We start from the raw sequence: 19320 nt of genomic DNA on the forward strand, positions 1-19320 counted from the left end.
GTGCTGTAGAAAAATACAGAAAATAAAGCCCTACTTGCTATATAAAACGGTCACAAGTAATTTGAAGAGGAGATACTGCTCACTGAGCTCCGACAGCCCTTACATTTTTAGGAGAAAATTAAGCAATCAAGGATAGTCTTCTATAGCACCACTACCTTACCATAACTAAACACCAGATGGCGCCACATCTTTCGCGGACCCACTCTATTACGTTCCGTACTAGAGTTCCGCGTGATGACGAAAGGAGTTACGTGTCTACTAGGTCTTACGGAGTTACGGAACTTTTACCGGTGGCCCAGGAAGGGGGTGGGGCAAAGGTCGCTGCTGGATTGGTGAGATCGGTGTGCTGCAGTAGGTGAGTACGGGAGGCAGAGAGAGGTCATTATAAAAAGAGTTCGCCTAGGTCTCTTTGAGCATGGCAAGTGTAAAACATGGAAGGCTTGCTGTTACTGACAGGTTGCATCCTACTGAGGTCAATTATGGTAAAATGTGATCTGGGAATGCACAGCTTTTGCTTTCATTGCAGCTGTAAAACCTGCGATCTGAATGCCCTGCTTTTAGAGACCTTTTTTTTTTGTGTGTGTGTGTGTGTTCGGCTATGTGTTCCATTTTCTAGTATATAGATAATGATATGAATACAGACGTCCCCCTTACAAACAGGTTTCATTCAGGGAGATTGCAAGTTTAATTTGTTTGTAAGCCGAGTCCTGTGTTAAACATGGTGAAACATGCTTACATTATTTACTTTCTGACTGCTCTGAATTTGGGCATAAAGGATAAACAATGTTTTTGGTTGTTTTCAATGTGTTAACTTTTTCAATTTTAAAGGTTTTTCCTTGCAAAAATAACAAAGAAAATTTCACATTTTAGTGCTGTGTCCGTTCATTTGGCAATAACTTTATCATTGCTTAACACACCTAAATGATCTATACATTTTATTTATTTTTTGCAACACATTGGCTTTTTTTGAGTGTTAATTTTTACTGAGAATTATTTTATCTTATGCATTTAATAAGAAAAAATAATTATTTCTCAGTTTTCAGCCAATATAGGTTTAAAATCAACATGCTATTGTAATTAAAGCCCACACCTTTTATTTGCCCATTTGTCCTGGTTATTACGTTTAAATTGTCATCGTCAGTCAGTCCTGTCATTGAGCCTGCCCTGTCAGTCTTCAGTTACTCTTCTCATCTGTCAGGCCGATCTTCAAGGATATCTGAAGTGACATGATGAGATAGACATGGGTATGTACAGTGCCTAGCACACAAATAAATATACTGTGTTCCTTTTTTTTCTTCCTCTGCCTGAAATAGTTAAATATCAGGTATGTAAGTGGCTGACTCAGGCCTGACTCGGGTATCATTTCAGCTAGCCCTGTCCTGTCTTATCAGTCCGGCCTGTCGCTCTTGTCCACCCTCCCTCCTTTATTGCAAGGTTCACCCCTCCTGTTCTTCTCATCACTGGTGGGGTAACCTCAGGGTTGGTGATTTGGTGGGCACCAGGCAGCAAAGTAGTCCGTCATCCACTGGGGTAACAGCTGCAGACCATAATCATACTGTCTTCAGGAAAGAGCGAGGTGGTGACATATGCTTCTTCATCAGCACTTTCTGGTGCAACAACATCGCCATCCTTAGTCAGCCCTGTACCCCTGATGTTGAGCTACCATGCACCAACTGCAGGCCAAAATACTCACCTAGGGAGATCGCTTCCTTTGTTCTCATTGGGATCTACTGTATATCCCTCCAGATGCAGACACCAAGAATGCCCTGTGAACGCTTAACAACAGCCTCTCTTTACGGTAAACCACCCTTCTGGAGGTCCTCTTTGTCAGGAACCGGCCCGCGGCACGCCTGCGTATATGGTTCCTGACTGCGGGTTTGACCAGATCAAGCGGGGAGCAGCCTTATTCGAGCTAAAACAAGGCTGGGACCCCTCAGAACACCTCTCACTGCCACCACTAGCGGTTCGCTAGACACTTCCACTCTGCTGTCGAGTCCTCAGTGCGCAATCCGCGTTTTCGTATTCGGGTCAGCTTTGCGCTCAGGCCGAATACGGGAACGCCACACACACACACACACACACACACACACACACACACACACACACACACACACACACACACACACACACACACACACACACTTGCAATCTTACACTGTGGTGAAGCAAAACCACTAACAATCGTTCCAAACGATACTGTTAACCACTCAGCTGTTGAGCTACTCGCACTGGCGTTTTCGTACGTTGGGTCAGCTGCGCGCTTTAGGCCAACGTATGACAAACGCCCCACACACAATGCAATTACAATCTTATAAGGTAGTGTTGCTCAAGCATACAATTAGGCATGGATTTATACACAGTTGCACGTCAATCTCTTCTAGGCTATGAGTGTTAGTTTAGTACAGCAGAAGTCAAGCTTATTAAATAATAATTTAATATTCCAGGGAAAAAAGTGGAACAATGCAGAACAGAATATATACAAAAGATTACAAAAAACAAAGTAAAAAGTTACAAAGATAAAAGTTACAAAAATACACACACGGATATTTGCGTAAAATTAAACGTGGGAAAAAGAACGTTACCAGCTTAGGTTAGAACGTTGTTTGACGAGAGGACGCCGTTTTTCAACCAGGAGTCGCGATCATCCCTAGCTATTCGCTACTTTCAAGAGAAGATAGCTGTGCCTGTTCTGGACCCTCTTAAATAGTCTGAAGTGTCCCCTGGGGCATTTAATGTCCAGCCCCCAGGAACTAATGCAATTTCCCCGTTTGTGACATCACCGAACGCTTGTCATAATCTTCCTGTGATATGCGAACTTTAAAGGGTTCCGGTTTCAGCTTTTTGAAGGTTGCAGATTTCACAGGTAAGATTGTATCCTGAGAACAACAAGTATCCCGTTTACACTTACAGATTTCAAAGCAATTCCATTTCCAGCCCACTATTCAGACATAATTCAATTTCCACAGGTAAAAAATGGTATCAAAAGGACTTCACCCCTTCACCCATTTCCAGTAGGCTGTCAAGTACATTTCAAACATTCCTGTGTTAGTCCCCAGACTCTGGTAGTCTTGCTTTGTGTATTGAGACAATGGGCCGTCTCCTGAGTTCAAAAAGCCAGGCAGATAATCCCATTAGCAGGGAACCACTCTCAGAGGAACTGCATTCAGAAACTCAAAGTACTTCATATGGTCAAGACAATCACCCATTTCCTTGCCCCAAGCAACTTAAGGCAACAGCTCCCTTCTAGCAGACCTACATGGAACACAGGCAGAAAAATGAAAGAATATGTTCCTTTATTATCCTTAACATCATCAGCACCCCAATATATCACCACACCTCCCATCTTTAGAATGGGGCAAGGCAGATGATCTTCCCAGATTATTCTGCCAGCACCTACATTGTTGGTTCTGCTTGACGGGACAGCTCATCAGCATTCCCATGATTGTTCCCCTTCCTATGTTGAATAGTGAAGCTATATTGTTGGAGAACTAAGCTCCATCACAGCAATTTGCCATTGTCACCAGAAACCCGATGTAACCAACTAAGAGGGTTGTGGTCGGTTACGACTGTGAATACGCGACCGTAGAGATAGTGCTGCAGCTTTTGTAGGGCCCATACAATTGCCAAGCACTGCTTCTCTATGGTGGCGTAAGCTACCTCCCGGGGTAGCAGCTTCCGACTTAAGTACAGAATCGGATGTTCTTCCCCAGTTTGGTTTACCTGGCTTAACACAGCACCTAGGCCAAAGGCTGAGGCGTCCGTCTGGACTACAAACCGTCGGCTGAAGTCTGGCGCTTGCAACACGGGAGGGCTGGCTAGGGCCCTCTTCAGAGCTGTGAATGACTGTTCACATTCTGGTGTCCAGAGAATCTGCTTGGGCAGCTTCTTTTTTGTGAGGTCTGTCAATGGCTTGGCGAGGGCACTGTAGTTGAGGACAAACTTTCTATAGTACCCCGCAGTACCTAAGAAGGACTGAATCTGCTTCTTCGTTTGGGGGGTGGACCAGGACACAATGGCATCTACCTTCCCAGTATCTGGATGAAGCTCTTCCCCCCCCCCCCCCCCCCACCACCACATGTCCCAGGTACTGTACCTGTTTCATACCTATCTGACACTTGCTAGGCTTGACTGTTAGTCCTGCTGCAGTGATGCGCCCCAAAACCTGTGACAGCTGCGCTAAGTGGTCGTTCCAGTTGGCGCTACACACGGCGATGTCATCTAGGTAGGCGACAGCGCAGTGTTCCAAAACTTCCAGGAGACCATTTACAACCCTTTGGAAGGTGGCCGGGGCGTTTTTCATTCCGAAAGGCATTACATTAAATTCAAACAGACCTGAGGGGGTGATAAAGGTAGACCTCTCCCGTGCCTCAGCTGTTAGAGGGACCTGCCAGTATCCCCGACTCAAATCCACGATTGTTAGATATTGCGCGCCAGCTAGCTTAACTAACAATTCGTCGACCCTCGGCATTGGGTAAGCATCTGACGCAGTTATCAAATTTAGTTTTCGATAATCTACACAGAACCGAGTGGTCTGGTCCCGTTTGGGTACTAGCACTATAGGTGATGCCCATGCGCTGTGCGACCGTTGGATAACCCCTAGTGACAGCATTTCCTCAATCTCCTTGCTGATGTGGGCCTGAACCTCAGGGAAGACTTTATAGGCTGACTGTCTAACCGGCTTATTTCCGGTGTCAACATGTTGTACAGCCAGGCTGGTCAGACCAGGGCGGGCTGTAAATGTACCACGGTAAAGGGTCAGCACATCAGATAGCCCAGCCTGCTGCTCTGCTGTCAACTCCGGATTGATCTGCACCTCGGTAACAGTCGGTTTCCTGGATGGAGGCCAGGATGTCAACCAGGGCCTCTGCTTCACCGTCCGGTAGCAAACTGCAGACCGGGAGAGCGCAAGCGGTTCTATCATGATGTTCCTTTAACATATTGACATGGTACGTTTTCAGCTGCTTACCTCGGTCATCCAGCGCGACCACATAGGTCACATCACTAATCTTTCTATGTATGGTATAGGGCCCATCCCAAGCGGCCTGCAGCTTATTCTGTCGCATCGGGTTTAGAACCCATACCTTGCGACCTACCTCATAAACTCTCTCCATAGCCCCGTGGTCATACCACTGCTTCTGGGTGGCCTGGGCTTGAGTAAGATTCTCTCGCACTAACCCCACCAGGGTGTCCATCTTTTCCCGGAACTTTAGAACGTATTCCACTATGGAGACCCCGGGACCCATATCCTGCCCCTCCCAGACCTCTCGAATGAGATCGAGGGGTCCACGTACCTTCCTCCCATATGAGAGCTCAAAGGGCGAGAACCCGGTGGATGCCTGGGGCACCTCACGATAAGCAAACAGTAAGTGGGGCAGGTATCGCTCCCAGTCTCTCCCTTGCGATTCAACAAACACCCTTAGCATCTGTTTCAGAGTACCATTGAACCGCTCACATAACCCATTTGTATGGGGGTGGTAAGGGCTGGCCATGATGTGTTCTACCTGCATTTGCTTACAGAGGCATTCCATTAGGCGCGACATGAATTGCGGGCCGTGATCGGTGAGCATTTCGCGGGGAAAACCGACCTGTGAGAAAATGCGCACCAATGCGTCCGCAACCTTGTCTGCCCGTATGGAGCTCAGGGCTACAGCTTCAGGGTAGCGAGTGGCATAATCTACCACCGTGAGAATGAAACGTTTCCCTGTGCTGCTGGGTATTGCTAGAGGCCCAATGATGTCAACCGCAACCCTTTGGAAGGGCTCATCTATGATGGGCAAGGGCCTCAGCGGGGCTTTGTGTGTGTCACCTGCTTTGCCGACCCGCTGACATGCGACACAAGACCAGCAAAAATAGGCAATATCTGTCCCCATGTGGGGCCAATAAAAATTGTGGGCCAGACGGGATTTGGTCTTGCGGATCCCCAAGTGACCAGCCAGGGACACCTCATGTGCTATTCTTAATAGCTGCTCCCTGTACCTGTGGGGAACAATCAACTGCCGGTCTGCCTCCTCCACTTCAGACGGCTCAGAGGGAATAACCTCTCTGTACAGTCTGCCAGTCTAAGTGGTCGTTCCAGTTGGCGCTACACACGGCGATGTCATCTAGGTAGGCGACAGCGCAGTGTTCCAAAACTTCCAGGAGACCATTTACAACCCTTTGGAAGGTGGCCGGGGCGTTTTTCATTCCGAAAGGCATTACATTAAATTCAAACAGACCTGAGGGGGTGATAAAGGTAGACCTCTCCCGTGCCTCAGCTGTTAGAGGGACCTGCCAGTATCCCCGACCGTTTCCCTGTGCTGCTGGGTATTGCTAGAGGCCCAATGATGTCAACCGCAACCCTTTGGAAGGGCTCATCTATGATGGGCAAGGGCCTCAGCGGGGCTTTGTGTGTGTCACCTGCTTTGCCGACCCGCTGACATGCGACACAAGACCAGCAAAAATAGGCAATATCTGTCCCCATGTGGGGCCAATAAAAATTGTGGGCCAGACGGGATTTGGTCTTGCGGATCCCCAAGTGACCAGCCAGGGACACCTCATGTGCTATTCTTAATAGCTGCTCCCTGTACCTGTGGGGAACAATCAACTGCCGGTCTGCCTCCTCCACTTCAGACGGCTCAGAGGGAATAACCTCTCTGTACAGTCTGCCTTGCTCCCAGTACACCCTCACTCTGTCGCCCTCCACCGGTGCCCTGTCCGCCAGACCCCTGAGCTCTTCCAGGCTGCTATCAAGCTGTACAGCCTCGGAGAACTCAGTGCTGTCGGCCACAGGCACCATGGAGGTGGCAAACTGAGAGGCCTCTGGGTCCTCAGAGCCAGGCTCTGAAGTGGAAGAGCCCGACCCAGTGACATCAGCCCCTTCAGTGGACAATTCGTCTGCTGCAGCCCGGTGAGCACTGCGGGTCACCACTGCAGCTGACGGAGCGTTCACTGTACACATGTCATTATGCAACACATCACATATTACATCAACATTATCTGCATGCATAGTAACAACGTGTCCCCCTCCAGGCCTGGGCACTGGAGACTCACTAGGGCTGGCTCCTAGTACACAGTCCGTAGTCCCTGGGGCCTCGCCAGCACTCCCCACTTGCACAGCATTATCACACAGTACCTTGCAAGAGTCCTGAACTTCTGCTGGGGATGCAGGCTCCACGGGGTTTGGAGTAGGCTCATACCGGGCCACTAACCGTCCCAGGTCAGTACCCAACAAAACGTTCGTGGGGATGGCATCCGTTACCCCCACTTCTTTCATTCCGCTGCTGGCCCCCCAATCCAGGTGGACCAAGGCGGTGGGTATGGCGGGGGTGACACCCCCAACTCCTTTGACAGCCATAGATTTGCCAGGAATGTACTCCTCTGGGTTCACAAGCTGGGGGTGCACTAGAGTCACCTCTGCTCCAGTGTCTCTCAGACCGGTGGTAACTGTATCCCCAACCGTGACAGGTTGCAGATTCTTGGCATAGCTACCTGCATTCCTGGTGGCGCACAACGCATTTCGAGCCCCGTCAGAGTTTGGGGCTTCCTTCTTCTTTTCTGGGCACGTAGCACTGATGTGACCCGGTTTGTTACAGGCAAAACATCTCCGAGTGTCAACTGTGGCTGTTCTACCTCCAGGTGGCTGCGGGACTAGGCTTCGCTTGGTGCTCAGAGGAGAAGGTTTCGCAGTCTTTTCTCCCTTCCAGCTGGGCGCCGTAGTCCTCCGAAAATCAGATGTTCAATTGGACGTGTAGGCATCAGCAACTTTCGCGGCCTCATCCACGGTCTTCGGCTCTCGGTCCCGTACAAACTGCCGGACCTCAACAGGACAAGTGTGGAGGAACTGGTCTTTTATTATCAGTTCCTGCAGGGCATCAAAGGTTTTAACCGCCAGTCCTTTTACCCACTGCTGGAAGGCAGTGCGCAGGTTGCACGCATGATCCAGGTAACTGTCATTAGGACCTCGCTGCCCTGTCCTGAAACGTTTGCGATACACCTCTGGCGTGAGGTGGTATCGCGCAATGATGGCTTTCTTAATTGCCTCAAAGTCTGTTTCTTCCTCCTGGGGGAGACTTACAAACGCCTCCAGGGCCTTGCCTCTCAGCCCTGGTGTGAGGTATCTTGCCCACTGCTCACGGGGCACCCCATACTGACGACAAGTCCTTTCAAACCCTGTAGGAAAGTGTCTATGTCAGAGTCTTTGTCCATAGCGGGGAACTTATCCAGGGGGATTCTATGCACTCGCTCACCTTCGCGTTCTGAGGGTCCAGCAGACCGATTCTGCTGTTGAAGTTTAGCCAGCTCCAGCTGGTGTTGCCGTTCAGCACTTTCCCTCTCGGCCTGGAGTCGCTGGGCAGCTTGTTCCCTCTCGGCCTGGTGTCTTTCCCTCTCGGCCTGGTGTCGCCGTTCCGCTTGTTCCTTCTCTGCCTATCGGTGCAGTAGGATCAGCTTTAGGCGCAGTTCAGGATCAGCCGAGTTCAGTAGCTGTAGATCAGCTTCCAGAGATGTCATCTCCGTGTTCGGTGGATCATCCAGGACATCGTCTCCCCTCGCATTCTGTGGGGGAGAGATTCCTCCTCTGGCGTGTCGTGAGCTGCATCCGCTGACGTTGAAGCATGGGTTTGCTCTGCCTCATCATACTCCTCGAGGGCACAAACTAACTGCTCCTTAGTCTGGCCGCTCACCGTCTCGATGCCTTTGTGCTCACACAGGTTGAGTAGTATCTCTTTGTTTTGCCTTGCATAGCTGGATGCTTTTTGAGCCATCGTGTTGCAAAATAAAAAGAAAAAAGGGGAGAAGGGAAAGCAAAATACCAAGTGTGTATCTTTGAACAAAAAAAAACTAAAAACGTATATAGATTCTGCACTGAGTAGACTTCTGTAGGCTAGTTGCTTCTAGCAAGCTTCCAGCCTTTAGTACTCAGAATAGCGAGCTAAACTGCGTACTAATGTACTAAACGTTCCCACCACTGCCAGCCAATTATGTCAGGAACTGGCCCGCGGCACGCCTGCGTATACGCTTCCCGACTGCGGGTTTGACCAGATCAAGTGGGGAGCAGCCTTATTCGAGCTAAAACAAGGCTGGGACCCCTCAGAACACCTCTCACTGCCACCACTAGCGGTTCGCTAGACACTTCCACTCTGCTGTCGAGTCCTCAGCGCGCAATCCGCGTTTTCGTATTCGGGTCAGCTTTGCGCTTAGGCCGAATACGTGAACGCCACGCACCCACACACACACACAGTTGCAATCTTACACTGTAGTGAAGCAAAACCACTAACAATCGTTCCGAACGATACTGTTAGCCACTCAGCTGTTGAGCTACTCACACTGGCGTTTTCGTATGTTGGGTCAGGTGTGCGCTTTAGGCCAACGTATGACAAACGCCCCACACACAATGCAATTACAATCTTATATGGTAGTGTTGCTCAAGCATACAATTAGGCATGGATTTATACACAGTTGCACGTCAATCTCTTCTAGGCTATGAGTGTTAGTTTAGTACAGCAGAAGTCAAGCTTATTAAATAATAATTTAATATCCCAGGGAAAAAAGTGGAACAATGCAGAACCGAATATATACAAAAGATTACAAAAAACAAAGTAAAAAGTTAAAAAGATAAAAGTTACAAAAATACACACACGGATATTTGCATAAAATTAAACGTGGGAAAAAGAATGTTACCAGCTTAGGTTAGAACGTTGTTTGACAGGAGGACGCCGTTTTTCGACCAGGAGTCGCGATCATCCCTAGCTATTCGCTACCTCCAAGAGAAGATAGCTGTGCCTGTTCTGGACCCTCTTAAATAGTCTGAAGTGTCCCCTGGGGCATTTAATGTCCAGCCCCAAGGAACTAATGCAATTTCCCCGTTTGTGACATCACCGAACGCTTGTCATAATCTTCCTGTGATATGCGAACTTTAAAGGATTCCGGTTTCAGCTTTTTGAAGGTTGCAGATTTCACAGGTAAGAATGTATCCTGAGAACAACAAGTATCCCGTTTACACTTACAGATTTCAAAGCAATTCCATTTCCAGCCCACTATTCAGACATAATTCAATTTCCACAGGTAAAAAATGGTATCAAAAGGACTTCACCCCTTCACCCATTTCCAGTAGGCTGTCATGTACATTTCAAACATTCCTGTTTTAGTCTCCAGACTCTGGTAGTCTTGCTTTGTGTATTGAGACAATGGGCCGTCTCCTGAGTTCAAAAAGCCAGGCAGATAATCCCATTAGCAGGGAACCACTCTCAGAGGAACTGCATTCAGAAACTCAAAGTACTTCATATGGTCAAGACAATCACCCATTTCCTTGCCCCAAGCAACTCAAGGCAGCAGCTCCCTTCTAGCAGACCTACACGGAACACAGGCAGAAAAATGAAAGAATATGTTCCTTTATTATCCTTAAAGAGACTCCGTAACAAAAATCGCATCCTGTTTTGTATCATCCTACAAGTTCAAAAAGCTATTCTAATGTGTTCTGGCTTACTGCAGCACTTTATACTATCACTGTCTCTGTAATAAATCAATGTATCTTTCCCCTGTCAGACTTGTCGGCCTGTGTCTGGAAGGCTGCCAAGTTCTTCAGTGTTGTGGTTCTGCTATGAACTCCCCCTTCCAGGCCCCTCTATGCACACTGCCTGTGTGTTATTTAGGATTAGAGCAGCTTCTCTCTTATCTTTTACAAGCTGGACAAATCGTCCTCTGAGCTGGCTGGGATTTCACATACTGAAGAATTACAGACAAGGGCAAAGCTGTTTGCAGGAAGAAACGAGAAGCCTGACACTTCAGTGCATGTGAACAGGGGGAAAGAAACACACAAATGATCTCTTAAGATTCAAAAGGAAGGCTGTATACAGCCTGCTTGTGTATAGATGTATTTTCTATGTGTGGACATACTGTACATCAACCTACTTCCTGTTTTGGTGGCCATTTTGTTTGTTTATAAACAAACTTTTTAAAACTGTTTTTAACCACTTTTAATGCGGCGAGGAGCGGCGAAATTGTGTCAGAGGGTAATAGGAGATGTCCCCTAACGCACTGGTATGTTTACTTTTGTGCGATTTTAACAATACAGATTCTCTTTAACATCATCAGCACCCCAATATATCACCACACTCTTCATCACAGTCATACCAGCTGACTGTGGGCTACGGTCCAATTACAGGTGCCTTACAGCACCTGATGTTCCTACTCTTTCTTGTGACTGACAATATTTAGATATGTACACACTCACTAGATAGTGCGTGGCTGAGGTTGCCAGTTGGGGCGGTCTGCCTGGTGGATCATCTCAGTCATCATCTCAGTTAAAGGCAGTATTCTCCTACTCTCCCTGAGTGCTCAGTGCCACTCCGTCGTGTGCTGCTCTGTTGGTCCTCATTCCTCTTGCATAGCAACATCAAAAGTCTAAAATACCGAATGCTGTATTTTCTAGACTAGATTTTATCGCAAAGCCTTTTATGAATCGAGGCCAATGTGTCACTAGCCTGCAGGCTAACGATGCATCTAAACAGAACTCGGCCTCAAACTGATACCCAAATGATCTAGCGCTGATCCATGCTCTACGACCATCCTAATACATGTGTATGAGGCTTTAGAGACATAGGATCAGCAGGACAGGTAATTGCCATAAATTAAAAAAGAATCTTTAACATCTTTCGCAATAGGGTAAAGCTCTTTGCAACTGATTCAGTGTAAACGTCAGTGATGACCTGATTAGACTGCAGGGGGCTAGACGAATTAAACTGAACTTCTTCTATTGTCTGGGATATTCTTTATCTTCTCTAGTACTGAGCTGCTCTTCATCCAGACCCGCAAGTGCTGCAGTTTGAAAAGCCTGTAGCAGTGTTGTGCATCTCTGGCCACCGCAATGTTTGCTGGTGGTTTTTCAATGTGAGTACAGCTTCTGGCCGGATCATAACGGGAGCGTGTTGAGCCGGCTTAGTTTAATGCATATGCCATAGTAAAAGTTTGTACACTTAGCTACCCAAGGTCATATATAGTTCTACACAAGTATTTGAAATATAAAAAGTCCAGTGTGCTGTCTTTCACCATATATCATCCAGGAGCAGTCTTTTGTGTTGTCAGAGAGCGCCTCCTTTAACATCCTCTCTCCTCCAGGTTATATGGTGATACACCTCAAATAAATAAAGACCCTACTATTGTATAATAAATTAAGTTATTTGTAGGTGAAAAATGGTATAACCGACACAGACCACTCTCTATTGTTATGTAAACGTTTTCGAAGAATACTGTTGGCTCAGAGTGGCTGGTAAATATAAAATGGAAAAAAATACAGAAAGAAAACTGTACCAAACTAATCTCAGTGAATCAAACAACTAGTAATGATCAGAGAAAAGAATGTTTAAAATGGTGTGCTCCCATCAAAACTCAGGAACCAGTCCTCAGAAAAGAACCCCATTGTTTACAGACATGCAGCGCTTTGTAACAGTACTCTCACATGCAGGGCAGGTCCTGTACTTTTTTGCTGCCTGAAACAAACATTCTAAGGATGTGCCCCAGCTCCACAACCCCCCCCCCCCCCCCCCACGGGTAATTCCAGGATAAGCTACTGCTGCTAACCAGGGGTTTGGCAATGTACTATAATAGTTGAACTCTGTCGCACATCACCATGGCAGAGGAGTCACTTCACTACTGCCTTTAACCATAGAAGCCAGAGTTTGCCTTTACTGTAGTTGAACTCTGGTGCCCAAATCGCCAAGTTATGAAGTGCGCCACGGGCCCAGTTTAACTGATCTGCTCAAGCACTGTGCACGTGCGCACACACACATGCACATATATAGACAAAATGCTTTTTTCAGGCATATGCACAGCAATATTAGGAGCAACAACACCATGAAGTCCAAAGAACACACCAGACAGGTCAGGGATAAAGTTATTGAGAAATTTAATGCAGGCTTAGGCTACAAAAAGATTTCCAAAGCCGCCTTGAACATCCCACGGAGCACTGTTCAAGCGATCATTCAGAAATGGGAGTATGGCACAACTGTAAACTTACCAAGACAAGGCCGTCCACCTAAACTCACAGGCGAACAAGGGGCACGCTGATCAGAAATGCAGTCAAGAGGCCCATAGTGACTGTGGACGAGCTGCAGAGATCTACAGCTCAGGTGGGGGAATCTGTCTATAGGACAACTATTATTTGTGCACGGCAAAAAGTTGGCCTTTATGGAAGAGTGGCCAGAAGAAAGCCATTGTTAACAGAAAAGCATAAGAAGTCCTGTTTGCAGTTTGCTACAAGCCAAGTGGGGGACATAGCAAACATGTGGAAGAAGGTGCTCTGGTCAGATGTGACCAAAATGGAACTTTTTGGCCAATATGCAAACCGCCATGTGTGACGGAAAACTAACATTGCACATCACTCTGAACACCACCCTTACTGTCAAATATGGTGATGGCAGCACCATGCTCTGGGGGGTGCTTCTCTTCAGCAGGGACAGGGAAGCTGGTCAGAGTTGATGGGAAGATGGATGGAGCCAAATACAGGGCAATCTTGGAAGACAACCTCTTGGAGTTTGCAAAAGACTTGAGACTGGGGCAGAGGTTCACCTTCCAGCAGGACAACGACCCAAACATAAAGCCAGGGCAACAATGGAATGGTTTAAATCAAAACCTATTTAATCAAGGGAGGCCTGCACACCTGATGCACAAATTTGCATTATATAGCATTTAAGCATGAGGAGACTAGCATGGGTGCTGGATCATGGTTGGACAACAGTCCTGAACTATAGAATCAAAAGTAAAATAACCCGCACACCACGTATTGAATTGATCAAAAATTTGTATTCAAAAGAGTAGAGCACAAGACAAAAGTGACAAGCATATGTAGCTGTAGTAGCCAATAAACATCAAGGGCCACAAACACTGGGATTATACAAAATACATTGCAAATGTAACAGGTTCACAAAGGTATAATGAATCACAAGTATACTAAGTACATAAGTCTACCGCAATATGTGCATGAAAAGCATTTATGATGAGTAGATAGCATACATAGTGAATGAATGGCATACAAATGAACCAAACTCTAGAGTCCAAAAACCCTGACGGCTCTGTTTCGAACTACCTTTCTCAAAGGGTTCTGGATATGATGAACAGCAGCCTGATCATCATATCCAGAACCCTTTGAGAAAGGTAGTTCGAAACAGTGCTGTCAGGGTTTTTGGACTCTAGAGTTTGGTTCATTTGTATGCCATTCATTCACTATGTATGCTATCTACTCATAAATGCTTTTCATGCACATATTGCGGTAGACTTATGTACTTAGTATACTTGTGATTCATTATACCTTTGTGAACCTGTTACATTTGCAATGTATTTTGTATAATCCCAGTGTTTGTGGCCCTTGATGTTTGTTGGCTACTACAGCTACATATGCTTGTCACTTTTGTCTTGTGCTCTACTCTTTTGAATACAAATTTTTGATCAATTCAATACGTGGTGTGCGGGTTATTTTACTTTTGATTCTTTAAATCAAAACCTATCCATGTGTTAGAATGGCCCAGTCAAAGTCCAGATCTAAATGCAATCGAGAATCTGTGGCAAGATCTGAAAACTGCTGTTCACAAACGTTGTCCATCTAATCTAACTGAGCTGGAGCTGTTTTGAAAAGGAAATAGGCAAGGATTTCAGTCTTTAGATGTGCAAAGCTGGTAGAGACATACCCTAAAAGACTGGTAGCTGTAATTGCAGCAAGAGGTGGTTCTACAAAGTATTGACTCATGGGGCTGAATAATTACACACACCCCACTTTGCAGTTATTTATTTGTAAAAAATGTTTGGAATCATGTATGATTTTCATTCCACTTCTCACGTGTACACAACTTTGTATTGGTCCTTCACGTGGAATTCCAATAAAATTGATTCATGTTTGTGGCAGTAATGTGACAAAATGTGGAACACTTCAAGGGGGCCGAATACTTTTGCAAACCACTGTATCTTAGTAATGCCAGATTATTCTGGAACCTCGAATTGTGTAAAAGAAGTGTAGAACAAATAAGAGGTAAAGATTGAGATTTAGGCTAGGTTCACAGTGGTCAGTTGCATAACGCACGCGTTATAATGAGTGTGAACTGCAATGGAGACTGGACATAGACTTTTTAAAGAGTAACTGTTAGCCCCCAAAGTGAAATTTAAATCTCTACAGCAATGTTTTATTTAGTATTAAAGTGATCCAAAAAGCCAATGCAGAACTTAAAAATCAATATAATTTTGTTATTAGCTTGGGCAAAAGGCTACATAGTAACAAAATTATATTGATTTTTAAGTTCTGCATTGGCTTTTTGGATCACTTTAATACTAAATAAAACATTGCTGTAGAGATTTAAATTTCACTTTGGGGGCTAACAGTTACTCTTTAAAGTGAGTCTGAAGTCTAAATAAAAAAACAAACTAAAAAAAAAAACCAGATACTCACCTAAGGATTAGGAAGGCTCTGGGTCCTATAGAGCCTACCTACTCTTATGGTCCCCGTATTCCAGTGCTGGATCCCCCATTAGCAGTCTCTGACTGATCGGTCATAGACTGCTCACTTCTGCTGCTGCGGGAAGCTTCAACAATCTTTGGGAGCCCAAGTGCTCCTGAAGAGAGCCCGCTCCGTACTGTGTATACGTAAGAATGCATGCTTGCACATGCGCAGTACCAAGCGTCGCATCTTCGGGATAAATTTCTGTCTTGTCCCACACATGCGAATGATAATTTATGAGTTAGAGTGCAATTTTTGTCCAATATTTCCCCATCAATCGTGATTTCTAAATCTGCTTCCCATTTTGCTATCGTTGGGGAGACAGCTCCGTCAGTTAAAGAGGCCTGAATTGTTTCATCTTTCTCTGGTTGATGTGCGGGCAGGCCATCTTTTCCCAGGTGCCTGAGCTGTGGCCATGTCCCTTTTTAGTGTAGAATGTTTGGGCTATGCATCAATATTGGGAAAAGTGGGTTATCCAACAGGGGAGTTAAAGGGCTATGAATAGTTGACAGTAAGTTTTTGGTGTTAAGTCTGTCCCAGTAATACATCCCTATGATGTCATGTTCTAATTGTACCCATTTTTTATGTTGTATATTTTGAAATCTAGTCTACTACTACGGTGAATATTGATGCTTTGTGATATCTGTCGAGATCTGGTAACCCAATTTCCCCTTTTACTTTACTTGTTTAGTTAAAAAGAAATCTTTAGGTATTGGTGGGAATTTGATTCCGAGCTATTTAACCTAGGTATGCTTTGCTACAAATGGGGAGGATTGTTGTATGTTTTGTGATATTCTGGGTGGTTGATGTTAAGGATTTCAGATTTGGTAGTGTTGACTTTGAAATTGCTTAGTTGACCGAAGAGATCTAGTACTTTTTAAGATATCAGGTAGGGAGCTTACTGGTTGAGTGACGTATAGGAAGATGTCCTCTGCAAATGAGGCTTTATATTCTTGGTGACCTATCTTTAGTCCCTTGATTTGTTTTTACGGATTGCAGTAGCTAGCTGATCCATTGTGAGTATGTAAAGGAGAGGTGATAGTGGGCATCCCTGTCTTTTACCATTTGTTATCTGAAAGGTGTCCGACAGGGTCCCATTTACTTCAACCTGGGAGGAAGGTCCCCGATAGATATTTTATTCTGTGAAAACATTTTTCTTTTAGTCCTATTTGTTTAAGTGAGGCTTCCAAGAGACCCTGTAATATTGTGTAGTTGCCCTTGGTTACCATAGGCACCAGCGAGCAGATGACTGCACAAAGTCTCATATCAGCTTGACATTCACACAGCTGTAGCAGATCTATGTAGACCATGGATGTTCAAGCAGTTTAAGGAAATTTATTGGCTTTAATCAGAATTACAAGGTGTTCATGTCGTCAATCCTCGTAAAGGACAGCTGAAGTGAGAGTTATGTTGAGGCTGCCATATTTATTTCATTCTAAACAATACCAGTTGCCTGGTAATCCTGCTGATCAATTTGGCTGCAGTAGTTTCTGAATAATACCAGAAACAAGCATGCAGCTAAGCTTGCCAGATCTAACCATTTCAGAAACCCCTCATCTACTGCATTCTTGTTCAGGGTCAATGGCTAAAATTATTGAAGTCCAAGGATCAGCAGGGGAGCCCGGCAACTGGTATTGCTTAAAAGGAAATAAATATGGCAATCTTCATATATTGAGGGAAGCTGGTGGGGGAATGGTCCACTGCGCCTGGAGCTCTGACGTGTTGAATCTCCGCCGGGCGCTTCTATCCCTGCCATCGGAACCCTCTGCCTGTGGGGCCTAGCATGGCGGCGTTCCTTGTGACGGATGGACTTCTGCTAGAAGGGAGGTAAGGCGGAAATGGGCAGTCCTAACACACAACGGACACGGAAGATGCTGAGCGGATGGGTTATACTGCTGCACAGTATAAAAGAGAAAGGATGTCCCGCTGCACCGTTGTAGGGTAAAAGGATCTCTCTGACTTTATTTAACACATCAGTAAAAACACAGACAACAGCTCACGCGTATCAGAGCTCTGCATGGCTCCTTAATCTAATAAGGAGCCATGCGTAAGCTGTTGTCTGTGTTTTTGCTGATGCGTTAAATAAAGTCGGAGAGATCCTTTTACCCTACAACGGTGCAGCGGGACATTCTTGCTTGTTTATTGCCAGTTTTGATGCTTTGGGTCCCAGACTCCCGTTTGCTACACTGGTGGTCGTAGCGATCCATCCTTCCATTACAGTATAAAAGAACATGGTGCAGTAGCTAGTGTTGGGCGAACAGTGTTCGCCACTGTTCGGGTTCTGCAGAACATCACCCTGTTCGGGTGATGTTCGAGTTCGGCCGAACACCATCAGGTGTTCGGCCAAACCGTTCGGCCACATGGCCGAACTAAGAGCGCATGGCCGAACGTTCCACGAACGTTCGGCTAGCGCTGTGATTGGCCGAACGGGTCACGTGGTTCGGACCCGAACGCGCTCTGATTGGCCGAACGGTCACGTGGTTCGGGTAAATAAATACCCGAACCATGTCATATCTCCGCCATTTGTCTGTGGGTTTAGCTTTGGGTAGGCAGGCAGGGTAGTTCGCTCTCCAGCCACGCTAGCCAGGGTCCCCCCCAGTCATTGTGCGTCGCTGCTGGGAACAGTAGTACACCGCTCGCTCAGCCACACTATTTATAGCATTGGTTACTGCCACTGTGTACCTCGCTCAGCCACACTATATATAGCATTGTGTTTACTGCCACTCTGTGTACACCGCTCAGCCAGACTATATAGCATTGTGTGTACTGCCACTGTGTACCTCGCTCAGCCACGCTATATATAGCATTGTGTTTACTGCCACTCTGTGTACACCGCTCAGCCAGACTATATAGCATTGTGTGTACTGCCACTGTGTACCTCGTTTAGCCACGCTATATATAGCATTGTGTTTACTGCCACTCTGTGTACACCGCTCAGCCAGACTATATAGCATTGTGTGTACTGCCACTGTGTACCTCGCTCAGCCACGCTATATATAGCATTGTGTTTACTGCCACTCTGTGTACACCGCTCAGCCAGACTATATAGCATTGTGTGTACTGCCACTCTGTGTACACCGCTCAGCCAGACTATATAGCATTGTTTACTGCCACTCTGTGTACACCGCTCAGCCAGACTATATAGCATTGTGTGTACTGCCACTCTGTGTACACCGCTCAGCCAGACTATATAGCATTGTTTACTGCCACTCTGTGTACAACGCTCAGCCACACTATATAGCATTGTTTACTGCCACTCTGTGTACACCGCTCAGCCAGACTATATAGCATTGTGTCTACTGCCACTCTGTGTACACCGCTCAGCCAGACTATATAGCATTGTTTACTGCCACTCTGTGTACAACGCTCAGCCACACTATATAGCATTGTTTACTGCCACTCTGTGTACACGGCTCAGCCAGACTATATAGCATTGTTTACTGCCACTCTGTGTACACCGCTCAGCCAGACTATATAGCATTGCGTACTCTGCCAGTCAGTGTGTATATTGCTGGGATCAGTACTCCACCCACCGCCAACCACTATATGAGCTCACCATGAGTTCCTCAGAGACCTCCGCTGTGAGCAGCACTCCCAACAACAGCAACAGCCAACGCCCCACGCAAGCTATAACATCCACCCCAGCAGCCAGTGGTCAGCAGCAGCCCTCCCCGGAGGAGAACGTTGTGTCCATCGGTCCGTCGCCAGAGCGATTAATGAGGGCTGCCATTGAGGAGATGATTGGGCCTGATGTGGAGGAGGAGGTCTGGCTCAGGCCAGCATCCCAAGTTAATGTTGAGGACGATGAGGGGTCTGTGTCTGGGGATGTTGGGGTGGCAGAGGTGGTGGATGGGTCAGACTCA

At 46.4% G+C, this 19320-nt stretch overlaps 1 protein-coding gene across 4 annotated transcripts in view; it reads left to right on the top strand.

Annotated features, from left to right (window-relative positions):
• The first annotated feature begins 239 nt into the window (after positions 1-239).
• Positions 240-19320, top strand: part of TMEM94 (transmembrane protein 94) — a 264228-nt gene continuing 245147 nt past the window's right edge. For 2 of the 4 annotated variants that reach the window (XR_011025302.1, XM_068263428.1), the window contains exon 1: positions 240-355. The gene's annotated coding sequence lies outside the window, so the exon portion shown is untranslated. The remainder of the gene's footprint in view (positions 356-19320) is intronic. The other 2 variants (XM_068263426.1, XM_068263427.1) reach the window with 1 other exon arrangement.

This window comes from Hyperolius riggenbachi, chromosome 12 (genome assembly GCF_040937935.1).
Source record: "Hyperolius riggenbachi isolate aHypRig1 chromosome 12, aHypRig1.pri, whole genome shotgun sequence".
NCBI classification, from domain to species: Eukaryota; Metazoa; Chordata; class Amphibia; order Anura; family Hyperoliidae; genus Hyperolius; species Hyperolius riggenbachi.